Source organism: Tiliqua scincoides, chromosome 7 (genome assembly GCF_035046505.1).
Source record: "Tiliqua scincoides isolate rTilSci1 chromosome 7, rTilSci1.hap2, whole genome shotgun sequence".
Taxonomy (NCBI): Eukaryota; Metazoa; Chordata; class Lepidosauria; order Squamata; family Scincidae; genus Tiliqua; species Tiliqua scincoides.
Window position 1 is genome coordinate 28907059 of NC_089827.1, and position 14550 is coordinate 28921608.

Sequence of the window (14550 nt, forward strand, 5' to 3'; positions counted from 1 at the left end):
TGGTTGGTCTGTGGAACTCCTTGCCACAGGATGTGGTGACTGCATCTGGCCTGGATGCCTTTAAAAGGGGATTGGACAAGTTTCTGGAGGAAAAATCCAGTACGGGTTACAAGCCATGATGTGTATGCGCAACCTCCTGATTTTGGAAATGGGCTATGTCAGAAGGCCAGATGCAAGGGAGGGCACCAGGATGAGGTCTCTTGTTATCTGGTGTGCTCCCTGAGGCATTTGGTGGGCCACTGTGAGATACAGGAAGATGGACTAGATGGGCCTATGGCCTGATCAAGTGGGGCTGTTCTTATGTTCTTATGTTCTTATCCCAAGAGTGTTATATTGAACACTCTTTCTTATATTGAACAGCCTTCAGACTGCAGGGAGATATGTATCTGAACCTTCCTTATGTTAAAAAAAAAAAAATTCCTCTCCACAAGTTGAAATGCAATCTCTCTCTCTCTCTCTCTCTCTCTCTCTCTCTCTCTCTCTCTCTCTCTCTCTCTCTCTCTCTCTGATGTGTGAGGATTCTATACACAGCATCCTTTTTGTTTTACATGGGGGAGGATTCAAAAGACCTCCCTACCTGTAGTCTAAAGTGGTACAGTTCTCCCTCTCAACTCTATCACCACATTCTGCTGTGCATCTTTAACAGGCCTAAGGGTGCAAATCTTGATCAAGTTTTCAAGATATGGGTAAGCCTAATTATCACGCAGGCTGCCCTTTCAGCAGTGACACCTCAGCTCAGCAGGTGAGAGCAGCTGGTGGTGGAGCCCAAGGGCCAGGTAAAGAACTTCCACGGGCTGCATCTGGCCCCTAGGCCTTATGTTTGAAACCTCTGGTCGACCATTGGTTCACGTAGCTCCACAGATAACTCAGAACAGTTCCTCACACTCACTTGGCAAACTTCATTTGATCAGGAGACCAGGATTAGGGCCCCAGTACAGAACAGGCTGCACAGGAAGGTCTATATTGGACATTCCTTGGGAATGTCCAGGAGCAGCCTTTTGATTTGTTGCTCTGTAAGGCTACTCATCACATATGCCGAGGGCATTCAATACACAAGAGTTAAATAGTTAATGGGCATACAAACCAAGCCACTGTGGGATACCAGCATTCAAATTAGCTTTGGGCAAGTGGCCATCCTCTTTCCTTCTGTTGCCAACTGAAAAAAACAAGAACTTATAGCAGCCTGTCTCATTATGAGGACATGGATGGCAAACTGTTAAGCATTTGGCAAATAACTTATAAGGGGAATGAATTGGCTCACCCAGCTTCAACAGCAGATTAAGGGCCAAAGAAGAGGTACACCTATTGCATGATTGGGACCTATGTGTGTAAACTTAGCAGACATGGAATAAAAGAACAGGTCCTTTTATGGATAGGTAACTGCTTAAAGAACAGGAAGCAAATAGTAGGGGAAAATGAGCAATTCTCACAGTGGAGGGAAGTAAGAAGTGGGATCCCCCAAGGATCTGTTGGGACTGGTACTTTTAAACTTATTCATAAACATTCTGGTGTAAACAGGGAGGTGGCCTAGAGCCCAATCCTGTGCTTGGCGCACCAGCTTACCGCCGACACGCACTGTCGCAAACATGCTGTAAGACACATTTATGAGTCCTGGAGTTCCAGGAAGGGGGAAGGCGGGCAGAGGGCGGGGAGGAGGTGTGACGGGGAGGTGGGGGGTGGGGAGAGGGCAGGAGGTGGCGTGCCGAGGGAGGGAGGCAGGACTAGCAGAGCTTCGCTGCACCAGATCCAAAGCCTCCGTGTTGGGCTTGCTACCCGACACAGAGGCTTTTACCTCACTGTCGACCTTTTGGTCAGCGGTGAATCGAATAGCCCCATTGTGTGGCTATTCCCTTGACCTGGGGAAGAGGATAAAAGTCCCCTTCTCCTAAGGTGCTGCCAGTGGCTGCCTGAGGTATGCAGGATGCAACAGCAGCCATTTTCTGTGCTGCTGCAGCCCCATGCCCTGAGCAGCTCAGGACTGGGCTACCAGTCTGCAGATGAAACCATATTTGGAATACTGGTTGCCACACATCATGAAGGAATGTACAGCTGGAAAAGAGGCCAAAGACGGCAACCAAAATGACCAGAGGCCTGGAAAATCTTCTTTAACAGTTATGGCTAGAAATGTTTGTTTCTGCTGAGAAAGCCTAAGCCAGTGGTTCCCAAACTGGTGGGTCGCAACCCACATGGGAATCGGAAGAGGGCCATTCCCCCTTAAGAGGAGTGGCCCAGTAATAAGTGCCCGAATGGCGCTGCAGTGATCATGATTTTAAAGCTACCTGAGAGGTTGCACTGGCCTCTGGCAGGGTGTAGGAGTAAACTAGTTTTCTAGATAACCACTTTGGCAAGATCTGGTGAGGCAAATCCACCCTCACCACCACTAGGGCCTGCTACCAGACTTTTGTGAAAATGCAACTTAGTATAACCTGTTTGTTCAGGTTTTGCAGCTGAAGAGTTGGATGATTATGCCACCCTGAGAGGCAGTTTTGGCACTGGGCACCACAAGTTGCCAACTCTTACTTTAAGATCACTTTAAGATCACCTTCAGTGTTAGGCAATATTGGATAATTTTTATATCACATGTAGTTCAATCATCATATGCCACGAGCATCTGTCCAGGTAAGTAGAAGAGGAATGTCAAAGCAATTCCCAGAGTCTTTTTGCTGATTGAAGCCTCTCGGAGATGGTCTGCTCAGCCAGCTATACCTGCTCCATGGTTCCATGGCCAGCAAATCATAGAAATTATGCTGGATTTTCTGAAGAAACAGTCAGAGGGCGGCAGCAGGGAGAATTTGAAAGCAAATAAGCAGCAGTGTTTAGTATCTGTGGAAGAAAAGGGACATCCAGATGACAAACATACAGGGCCTCACAGGGCTAATGGGGACTGTAGGGCTGCCAACTTTTCCTATTGGCCCTGATCCTGTGCATTTAACAACAGCAGGATAGTCGCAGGTGAAGTCTCCCCCATCACTTTGCATGCCAGGAAAATACCAGGTTTCTGTGGAGGGTAGATTTCACTTCCCCAGCCCAAATCTTATAATAAAGACTTATGGGGATTCTGACCTACATTTCCCATTGCAAGTATGGAATGTGGAAGAGGTAGTTATTTTAGACCAGGCCTCGAGGGCTTGTGACCCATCACACCAAACTCAGCCCACCAGTTAGTATTGTGACCTTTCAGGTACTTAATACTCACCCCTCCTTTTGCTATCCCAGGCAGGCTGCAAAAAATATTTTATTTATGAATCCTTGGAGGACCACTATACATGGCTGGATGGCTACTTTTGACTTGATGACCACAAGTTCACTGGGCCTGTTCTGGTTTAATTAACTGAGAACAAGTGTGTGACTTAGGACTTTGTGCATGTAACTTTGTACTCACTGAGCATCCATTTGTGCAAACAAAGCCCTAGGAAGCAACCCTCACCACAGACATCTTTAGATGTTCATTTTATAGAAATCCTTCATTGGCCTTAATGGGTCAGAAGGAAGCAGGTCACTCTGAGCTCCTCTGGCATTCAGCTTTATTCAGTGGCAAAGTTACCCCAGAATCTCAGCCCTACTGTCTTCTATGGTTTCAGCGGGAGTGACAGCACTCACTTCAGGCATGCAGCAAACACCATGAAATTGTGTCTGCCCCCCTCCCCCCGCAGCTCCAGGGAGCCATTTTCAGAGGCAAATGCCATGCAGGTACAGGGGAGGGGGTGACAACACAGGCACGGGAGGTGCCACCCTCCTCCATGACTTCACTCAGCCCAGGGTGCCACCTGGGCTGAGTTGCATTGCAACTGTATCTAGGCTCAATTCCTCAGTTGCTCTCCTTAGAATTTCACCATGAATATTTTGTTTTTGAAAGGCATAACTTGACAGCTCACTGCCCAGGGCTACCTGTTTCTGTGTAAAGATCCAATGGCACCCCTCTGCTTTTTCTTGCCACTGATGACAAAACGTGTCTAGAACAGGGATGACCCCTGCCTTGCTCTTTCTGGCAAAGCTTAAAAAACTCATCTCTCTTTCTAAAAATCTCATTTACAGCATTTTCCCAGATTCACAGAGATTCACAGGGCCCAAAGGCATGAGCATCCGTCAGTCAGTGCCCTTCGGATCTTTCCTGCATGATCCAGTGATGGGCAAGCATTCTCAGGTGCACATTACATGGTCTTGGAAGAAACAAAGCTAAACTAAGTAGAGAAAGAGCTTGATTTAATTTAAGTCAGTCCAAATCTGCTTCAGACCCCGACACGCCATTGATTGGGGACATAACAGTCTACAATCTAGCCAAAATCCCCCATGGGATGCAGTGTAATCTGCATTGGTGCTGCTACACTGCCATCTGGGAATTTAGTTAGGATTGGAGTGCAAGTTCATAAGGTGAAGCATGCTAATAACATTCCCTGACCCCCCCCCCCCAAAAAAAAAACATTGTTTGGAGCAAATGATCCAAATCCATCTACTCAAGTTTTTGCCATCTAATAAATCAGCCAGGAAGAAAAATTGAAGCAGCACAACAAAGAGAGCACGTTCCTTGTGGCTAGCTCCTCACCACAGACTGGGGTTGTTTAGATCAGTTGTCACACACAGTGCCAGGGACCCATAAGACATGGGATATTTCACCTCTAGGTCACTGATTCCCATTTGGACTGTGACAACTACTGAATACAAGCATCTATTCACTTTACGCAGCTGTTTGATTACTTGGCATGAAAGTTCTGATTTAGTAGTTCCAGTTCACAAGAAGAAAAGTGTCCACATTTTTAAAAGGGGAAAAGAGTCAGCTCACTGTTCGTTATTGCAGAATGGTAATCATCTTAGGTAGGCCTTCAGAATTACTAACAAAGGAGAAAAATTTGTCCTCCTTTCACAGTCACCTTTCATAATGTATCAACAAGTACCTGAAGTAAAGTGCAAAGGCACTTACAATCTCTGAATATATCATCATATATACACATATAACCTAATTATCCACAGATTTTTCACCAGAGATTTTATCTCAATGCAATGAGAAGAGCCCTTTAAATTAAAGGAATAAAGTCATTTAACAATTGCCTCCTTAATGTGAGAAAGGGCAGCCGGCTGACAATCCTTCAGTCTTTCTCCCCTTCCTGATCAGATGCATTAACCCTTCCCTGCTTTGTGGCTGGAACTCCCTGTAGCTCACCCAGTCGGAATGCTGACCCCACGAAGTTTTTCACACCGTGAAAACAGTAAACAAGCACACCCAGACACAGGCAGACTTGAGGCAGCATGTGTGGGGATGAATGCCTAGTCAGGGGAGCCCTGACTCAAGTCTTTTTCAGAGTCTTCCATGCACGCGACTCATGAGTCACCAAGTCACTCAAAATCAGACATTTTCGTGACTTGAGTCTGAGTCATCCGAGTTGAGTTCCCAACCCTGGGCCATATGCTACACAGGCCTATCTGAGAAGCTCACCACCAGTAGTGATCTGAGGTTGCTAGGAGACCTTGCAAAGCCCTGCATTGGAGACTCCGTGGCATCCTCATCCTCCCCTTGATGGTGCATGAAGCACTATCTCTGCCACAAGTACTGAAGGTTCAGTAGTCTGTCAGGTGGACCTGGCTAACTTCCTACATCACAGTCACTCCTTTAGTCCCTCTCCCTTTACGCTTACAGTCATGTTGTCTTCTGGCCATTTCCAAATCCTTCTGTTTACAAACCCTCCTGCTTTCCAAGTACCCAGTTGGATTCTCTAAGGTTTTAGGGTGGTCTCAGATGCATTAATCTAAGAATATATTTCCACCAGGAAGCAATTCTAGGCACTGTCACTGAAAAAGCGCATTTCTAAATGGGCCTTTGGCCTGATCCAGCAGGACTCTTCTTATATTCCAGTGATAACCAACCTTTGGTGCAATCCTAACCCCTTATGTCAGTGCTTTCCAGCACCGGCATAGCAGTGCCAGTGGGACATGTGCTGCATCCTGCAGTTGGGTGTCACTCACGGAGGCCTCCTCAAAGTAAGGGAATGCTTGTTCCCTTACCTCAGAGCTGCATTGCCCTTAAGTCAGTGCTGGAAAGCACTGACATAAGGGGTTAGGATTGCGCCCCTTGTTTCAGACAGTGGATGCATATGAATTTGGCAGCTGCCTTAGCTAGCTTTGGTCTATATCTATGCAGACTGGCCGCTACTCTCCAAAGTCTTGGGCAGAAAAAGCTATTTTTCAATTATGCTTCTTGAGATTCTTCAACCAGCATCTTCTGACACAACGCTAAGTGGTACAGCAAATGGTATGGCCCCTGTGAAAGGGCCTCATTCTTGATCTTAAAATATGGGATGGCCCATACAGGGAGAATATAATCCTTGAAAGACTCTGGGCCCAAGTCATCTATGGCATTAAAAGCCAAAGAGTGTATAATGTTGCAGGAGGTACAAATTTGTACAGAAGGGGATGCAGAATCCAGCCTACAGCCTTCTCTTGTGCAGAGATGACTCTTTACACATCTAAAAGCAACAAAGGAGCCCAGCAGATTCCTAGCATTGCTGCATGCACTCAACATGTCTCTCCCATGGACAATTTTATCACCTTTTGCCTGGGCTAGTATTTTCATTTCACACACCTGCACCTTGATTGGAATGTTTGAAAGCAACTGTAAAAAGGAAAGTGATAAATAGGCAAAATATTACCTTTGGCACATTAATTCCCAGCAGACCCTAAGGATAGCTTTGGAGCACTATTTCATTCCAGTGGGTGGAGGAAAGGGCTCATGTTTGGGGGGGGGGGCGATTCAGGCTAGGACTAAAGGAGATGTTCACATGCAACATTCTGGTGGTTGGAAGGCAGTGCCATAGAGAGGGGCAAAATGTTTGCTGTAGGCTTGCTGGACAACTGACATTTGCTTCACCGCAACTGTGCATTGCTTTAAATGGAGCTTCTTTTTCCTGGGAAGTGATCCTAGCCAATCACGATCAATGCCAATAAGTTCTGGCAACATGATCACATCACCAAGCCAGTTCACATGGAGAACAGTACTTCTTTCCTTCATTGTGTGACTTCTGGCTACTTTCTAGGCTTGCCCTTTCACCTCTGGGGTGGGAGGGTTGCTTTTTACAAATTGTTCAAAAACAACTCCTTTCTTTGGTCAATCTTAATTCAGATAATCAATTTTTTCTCTGACAATAAGAGAGGATTTTAATAGTCTCAGGGTGGGAGAGAAACTGTCTGGGAGGCCTACATAAAATGGATTCTGCTGCCATAATTATAGCAGCAAGCTAGGTTTGGACAACTTGTCCAAAGCATGGTAGCTGTCAACATTTCTGAGATACCATCAGATAGCTCAGGCCCACTCTGACCTCTTGTGCAGGAACCATAACTCAAGGGTAAACCAGATGAAACTTATAGTTCAGCAGTGCCCCTCATTTATGGGACCCAGCAGTGTGCTGACACCCTGATCACCTGAAACACTATAAAACCCCAGTTAAGAAAAGGAATACAGTATGTTTTATTGCACCAAAATTTTGTCAGTGAAATAGAATGCAAGCCTTTGAACTCAGCAAGGTAGCTCATACTTTATGGAGTCTTTGGCACATCAAAGCAAGGCTGATCATGGTTTAAACAGCAAGTTATGGGCACTATGAGCTTTTCACATCTGCATGATGGAGGCATCTTGGAAGCCAATTGGTGCAATCCGGCTTTCTCTGTATGGAAGCTGAGTTTGGGGAATTAACAGGTAAATAGCAGCCCATTACCCAAGCTGTATGAGCACAGACTATTCCTGCATGGAATAGGAGAAAGTGCTGCACAGTGGGCCCTGGGTCATTTAAGGAGGCAAGAAAACTGGGAAATAGGATGACTTGCAAGTCAGATGGGGACTGGGAGGAAATAGTAGGCTTGACTACTACTCCTCTTCCTCAGCTGCCACTCAGCAACAGTGACCTCTGTGTGCATGTAGCTCTTACAGGAACCAAAATAACTGAGAGCTTGTCTTTACAGTACCCTCACCTTGTGAAAAATGGACTCCGACTGCTGAGAATTCCAAACTGTCTCCCTCTGACTATTCCAGGGACAGACAGAAGAAGGAATGCTATGACTTCTGGCTACTTTCTAGGCTTCTCTCTCTTTTGATGGCTAATTTTCCCTCCCAGCTACAAGAGGGAAAGGTAGGGGCAATTAGCTGCTAAGATGACATTTGCATAAGAAGTGGCCAGGGACTCTGTGATCTCTTCCTGCTTTCTCTCTGGTGGAGCTTTCCAAATTTGCATCTCTCACATATGGCTATTCTTCACGTGATGAGTGTAACATGTATTATTCAGGGCGCACTCCTGAGTGCACTTTGGGCCAGTGCAAGTCCCTTGTGCTGGCCCAGGAGGGTTGCAAATATGCCATAAAGCAGGGATGTGTGCCGGCCTCTGCACCACCTCTGGAGGAGGAATTCAGCCTCCGCACCAACTCTGGCAGGGAGGGTTGCATTGGCCGACACAAGGGTCTGGGGAGGGCAGGAAGGAGGCGGGAGGGAGGTGTTCTGGGGTGAGGGAGGGAGTGTAGAGGATGGTCCTGGGGGCATGCGGGCAGGGAGCAGGAGGTGGAACTGGCAGTTATGCCGGATCCCAACCCTGTTCCCTGCTCCTGAGGTAGCGCAAGTTTGAGGAGACCCATTGGGGCTGTTCCAGTGCAAGTCAAGATTGCGCTGTTATTTACTTAACATGTTCCTAGCCCATTTTAAACACTGAGATCAAAACAGCTAACACTATATAATCAATTGGTAAAACAGATTGCATCAGACAAATAAAATATGAAATCAGACTCAAAGTGGCAAGTGGGGGTAAGTTTCACGGACATGCAGGGTGATCCAGTCTTTTCCCACTGCTTCACTCAGCACCTGGCTTTTGGTGGAAAGGTTCTGCATGTGATGTCAATAGTGCACCCTGCCTCTACCCCATGTTTTCTTTTTTTCCTTTAATTGGCAATCAGAGGGATACAACCAAAATGACAGTTAAGATTCACTCAACAAAATATCATCTAGAAGGGGAATTATAACCCCTTGAGACAATCATCCATCATTAAATTGAATACTCTGTATGAGTATTTCAAGCTAAAAATTACAACATATTAAAATATAATTGCATATTTTGATAGAGAAAAGTAGTTGGCAGAATTGAATCAATAATTTTGAGTGCCTCATACATTTATCCTAGGACTGCCTCTTTTCTCTTACTTCCAAGGAATTTCATCATTGTGGAAAAATCCCAATTTTAGTGATCTATTCCTACATCACAGAAACCTTACATCGTCTCCAATATTTTACATACACCTATCCTAACATACACTAACTATCTGTCATCATAAATGGAATAACCCCTCCAGCATTTTCACTCATAGAACCAATCCAGTTAAAATGGATGTCGCCTTTCCTGACTGCTTTCTCTCATTTCTGGGATCAATCCATCAGCAATTCTCTAATTGACCCTTATTGTTTACTTGTTGGCATGAGCTTGTGAAACCTGAAGCAGTGCTGGCTTCAATGATCAAAGGTAAACAGTCACCAAGATCTTACATCCTCTGGCTTCATCAGCTTCTTATAAGGAAAATGGACTGGTTTTTTTCTTCTGCCTCTTCTCCCAGGATTTGGTGAACAGGTACTTATCCATGACTGTAAATATTGCCCAGGGATTATCCAAGCATTGTAAGTTCTCTAATGGGAGAGCCTGGATGTATCTGCAGGCAATGATTGACATGCTGTTTAAAAGGTTGTGCATTTATTTGCATTAGCATTCCTTCAACCCCACCTCAAAATTCATACTGTATTGTTCTCCCCTCCCATGGTTCTCCTTTCTGCCTTTCTCATTGTTCTCCCCTCCCATGGTTCTGGTTCCACCCAGAATTCTTGAAATTGTAATTATTATTATGTAGTGCTGCATTATAAGAGAATTTCCAGCACGTTTACAGAACAAAAATCCCCAAGATTCCACATGGAGTGATATGTAAACTAGAGTCCGTTGTTTAGCTTTAGCTCAGGAAAAGTCAGGAGAGATATTTTTTATTTTTATTTTCCAAAAACAAATATAAACAAAAACACATAACACAAAAAACATAACACCACTACACACACCAAAAAAGGGGTGCAGGAAATCATATATCATTATCATATATCACTACAATTAATAAATCATTACATATCTTAATCAATTTCCTCTTCTCAATTTACCTCTTAATATCATTTTCATTCATCATACATGTATCATATCAAATCAACAACAATATATATGTAATTCTTGTTGGCATCCTTCAGTCTCGGAAGACTATGGTATCGCGCTCTGAATGGTGGTTCTGGCACAGAGTGTCCTCCAGTGCACGAAGCCTGGATAAAGTAGATATGGAGAATAGACTTTTACCCTTGCAGCAAATCCCCCCTCTTCACGTTGCTGAAATGGTCCAATGGAAAGGCAGAAGCCAATACAGTTGGTTCCAGCAGTGTGCAGGAGTTGCCAGAACGTGACTGTGTTCAGTCATGAACTGCCTCAGGGACTCCGGATTTTGCCTCAGGGTTGACTCCTGAAGCCTTTCCCATAACTGGATGTAGCCACAAGGCAGTGGAGGTTTGGGATCAGAGTTTTCCTTCTCTTAGATGAGCTGCCTTCCCAGGCTATCGAGTCCCATCTACCTGGTGGCTGTTTAGTCACTTCTTACAACAAATACAGCCAAACAGAGGGCCTATTCTTATCCCCCAGCCCTCAGGGGTTATGTAATATATGTAATACAATCATCTAAATGCCCTATCATATATTTCTAAAACTTCATTTTCAGCCAAGCATAAAAAGATTTCCATTGCTCAATTTGTGTCTGTTTTTGTTATTAATCCAAAATTTCTAAACTCCTGTCCATTGCCTCATTATTTTCTCTATTAATTCATCTTTCATTAACATTTTAAAAACCTTCCAATATCTAACATATAAAATCCTCACTACAATTAAAATCATAATAACTAAATACACATCTTTCTTTATCTATAACATCTAAAATAATATTAAGCAAAAATAATTCAGGTTTCAGCGATATAAATTCAACAATCTCTTATATTACATTTCTTACCATTCTCCAATAGATTTGCATTTTTTTCACATATCCACCACATATTCCTTCCACACATTTACACTTTCAACAACTACTTAATATATTGTTTCATTTTTACCAGTTTTTTGGTGTCATATACCATCGATAAAACATTTTAAATATCTTTTCTTTAAAATTTGTTGCTCTAATAAGTTTTATATCATACTTCTAGATCTGTTCCCATTGATCTAATGTGATATTATGGTCTATATTTTATGTCCATTTTATCATATGTTATTTTTTCTTACATCTCAAAATCCAATAAAAACATATACATTTTTAAAAATATATTTTTCTTTTGTTTCTAGCAATAGTCTATCAAATGGCATCTATTCTATATAGAAACCTTCTTATTTGTCTCTCCCAAATCTTGAATCTAATTATAGGTGTGTCTACCAGCCAGTCTCCACACCTTGCCTTGACAATTCTTCTTTTTTCTCTTCTTCCTCACTCTCCATGGAACATGTCTCAGAATTCTAGCTTTATTGTCATCCACTGTCCATTTCTTTTCCTGTGAAGCCTTTATCTCTGTAAAAGGTTCTGATGAATTTCACATGAATTTCTCTTAATTCGTGTTTTCTCAAATAAAAAGTGCTCACTCTTCTCACTGAATCCAATTCTTTAGGCATCTCTTTCTTCGATGTATCAATCCATTCTGATATTAATCTAACAATCGTTGTGATGTATCTTATTCTTTCTCTTCTGGTATATTTTGTATCTTCACCACTTGAGCTGCACTAGCCATCTGAATTTCCATTAACGTTGTCTCTGTGTCGTGCTGATTTTCTTCTAGCTCCGATATTTTAACTTGGTCTTTTCTTATCTTTTGTTCCAATCTCTCAATGTCTTGTTTATTTTCTTCTGGTGTAATTTTCACATCCATCAGGTGTCCACTAAGTTCATCTAATTGTTTAGTTAAAACATCCACGCTGGCTTGAATCTGTGCAGATTGATTTGTTGCTGTATTATTGCCAACAGTTTTTCCTTGTTGTCTTGCATAGTCTGTTCCCAGTCTTTCCCTTTCGCTTCCTCTTGTACTAATTTTCCAAATCCCGTCTCCAATGCTGGCAAACTTTGGACTTTCTTGCCCGCCATCTTCATTCTTCCTTTCTGTGGAACTCAAATATCTTTTGCTTGCAATGCTCTTTAAGACCACTAGATGTAATCAGCGTATCTCGATTTATATGGAGATTCTGTCCCTGAAAAATCCCACATATATCAAACACGCACAAATGAAGAGTGATTATCCAACAGAGAATAATGGGATCAGCAAGTGCTAAGACAGCGGTTCCCAAATTTTTTAAGCACCTGGACCCACTTTTTAAAATGACACTATTGTGATACCCCTAGATTTACAGGACTTAAAAAAAATCTTGTTTTTTAGAGTGGAAGAAATAATATTTTTACTTATTTACACACAATAATAACCAGAAAAAATGGTACTCCAACATTTATCTCCCTGTGTTTACATATATTTGCCAACTGCAGGAGTTCTTTGGAGGGCAATTCTGATTTTTGAAAAGGCTCAGGACTTGAGGCAATTAGGGAGCAATCCTAACTGGCACTTATGCCAGCATAGGAGCCCCTGGAGGGTTGCAAACGTGCCATAAAGCACATTCGCGCCTCCATGGGAGGACGCACGGAGACCAGCAGAAGCCTCCGCAGCAGCTTCCTCCCTGCCGCTTGTGCCGGTGCACCCGCATCGACACAAGTGGTGAAGGTAGGCGTGGGGGGCAGGGTGGAGGCAGGTGTTTCTGGTCAGGGGAGGGTGGGCGATGGGCAGCCCCAGGGGCGGGCGCATAGGGAGCCGGGGGCGGGGCTGGGACCTTATGGGTTATGGGTTATGCCGGATCCCAACCCCCATCCGCAGGGAGAGTGGAGCGGCTTCAAGCTGCTCCACTCTCCTTGGACTTGCACCACCTCCAGAGGTGGCGCAGGTCTGAGGAAACCCATAGGGGCACGTAGCCCTTACCCAGGAGTAAGGGGAAGAGCTTCCCCTTGCCTCCGGCTGAGCCGCTGCAGCCAACTAACCTGTGTTGGATGCAGCACAAGCCTCCTGGCTTGCCTGCTCCAGCGCAGGTTTGGATTGTGCCCTTAGTTATCTGATCTTTACATCACTTGTGTTTTGTACCCTTGTAAGGTTCAGTACAAATGTACCTTTTCTCTCACCCAGCTCAGCCTTTGAAATACTCATTCTAAGAAGCTTCTGCGTGGTCATTTTGCTCGGGGGGGGGGGGGAAGCAGCAATTGGTTTGTGCCCAGGACTTCCTGGGCTCCAGCCATAACAGTTATGCAGTTGTTATTTTATTCCTGGTAAGGTGAAGAATGGGTACAAACATATAAATTATAAAATATGCTTTCAAAAAAAGAAAAAAACAGGAGTGGGTGGAAGGTGGATCACAATCTACCAGTAAACTGCAGATTACCTGCTGTAGATTCAACCAAAGGATTTCTGATTCCCAAAGTGCTTAATAAATTGCAATAACAAAAGGCTTTTTTTTCCCACCCTTGACTGAAATCCATGAACTATAGTAAATCATATACGAGATGAATAATTCCACTCATGGAGTGCAGGAGGCAATTGGCTTTGCTCCCTCAATAAATATTTTGCAACTGGTTCTGACCAGGTAGACCTCAGGTTTCTACTAAAACAAACAAAACAAAACTAGACTCTGCAAGTTGAAGTCTGCTCATGCCTGCTGTGAAATATTTTAAAGCATTCCCTGATGCAGGAGGAAAAAAGGTAAGACTGACAGCTGATTCAGGGTTCCTCTGGCTAGACTGTGCTTCTATTAAGCAAGTTACATAACTTGCTTAATAGAAGCAAGTTACATAATTGGACTCACACTGACTGAAAAACTTGTTGCGATTGTCCTTAAAATCTTACACTTATCTTCAGGGTTTGGAACTCAAGTCAGTGACTTGAACTCGAATAGCAAAAATGCATGATTTGGGGTGACTCGGTAATTTGTGAGTTGCGAGCATGGAAGTCTCTGAAAAAGACTTGAGTCAGGGCCCCTCAGACTCAGCACTCGCCCCCACACATGCTGACTTGAGTCTGCCTGTATCTGAATGTGTTTGCTTACTATTTTTGTGGAAAACCTCATGGGGCTGTCCTTCTGACCAGAGAGCAGCAGGGTGTTCCAGCTGGAAGGCAAGAAAGGTTAATGTGAGCAGGAGGAGGCAGAACTAGGCTCTCTTTTCCCATCCCTGATAGAAAGGAACAGATGATCATAAGACAAAAAATGGGCATTCTCATATTTTCATTGGCTGAGGGAGAGCAGAAGGAGGAGCCCAAGGGGGCTCTTGCCTTACAATTGGCTGGGAAGGGAAGGGAGGAAGGGAAGGCAGTTCATAGTGATCACGTTTTCCACCATGGCTGGTGGGGAGTGGGAACCCTCATTGAACCAGCTGCTGTGGGACTGCTTCTGGGTAGAGCTGCAAAGGATCAGGTCATCCTGGTAAGCTTCCCAGCTGCGCATGACC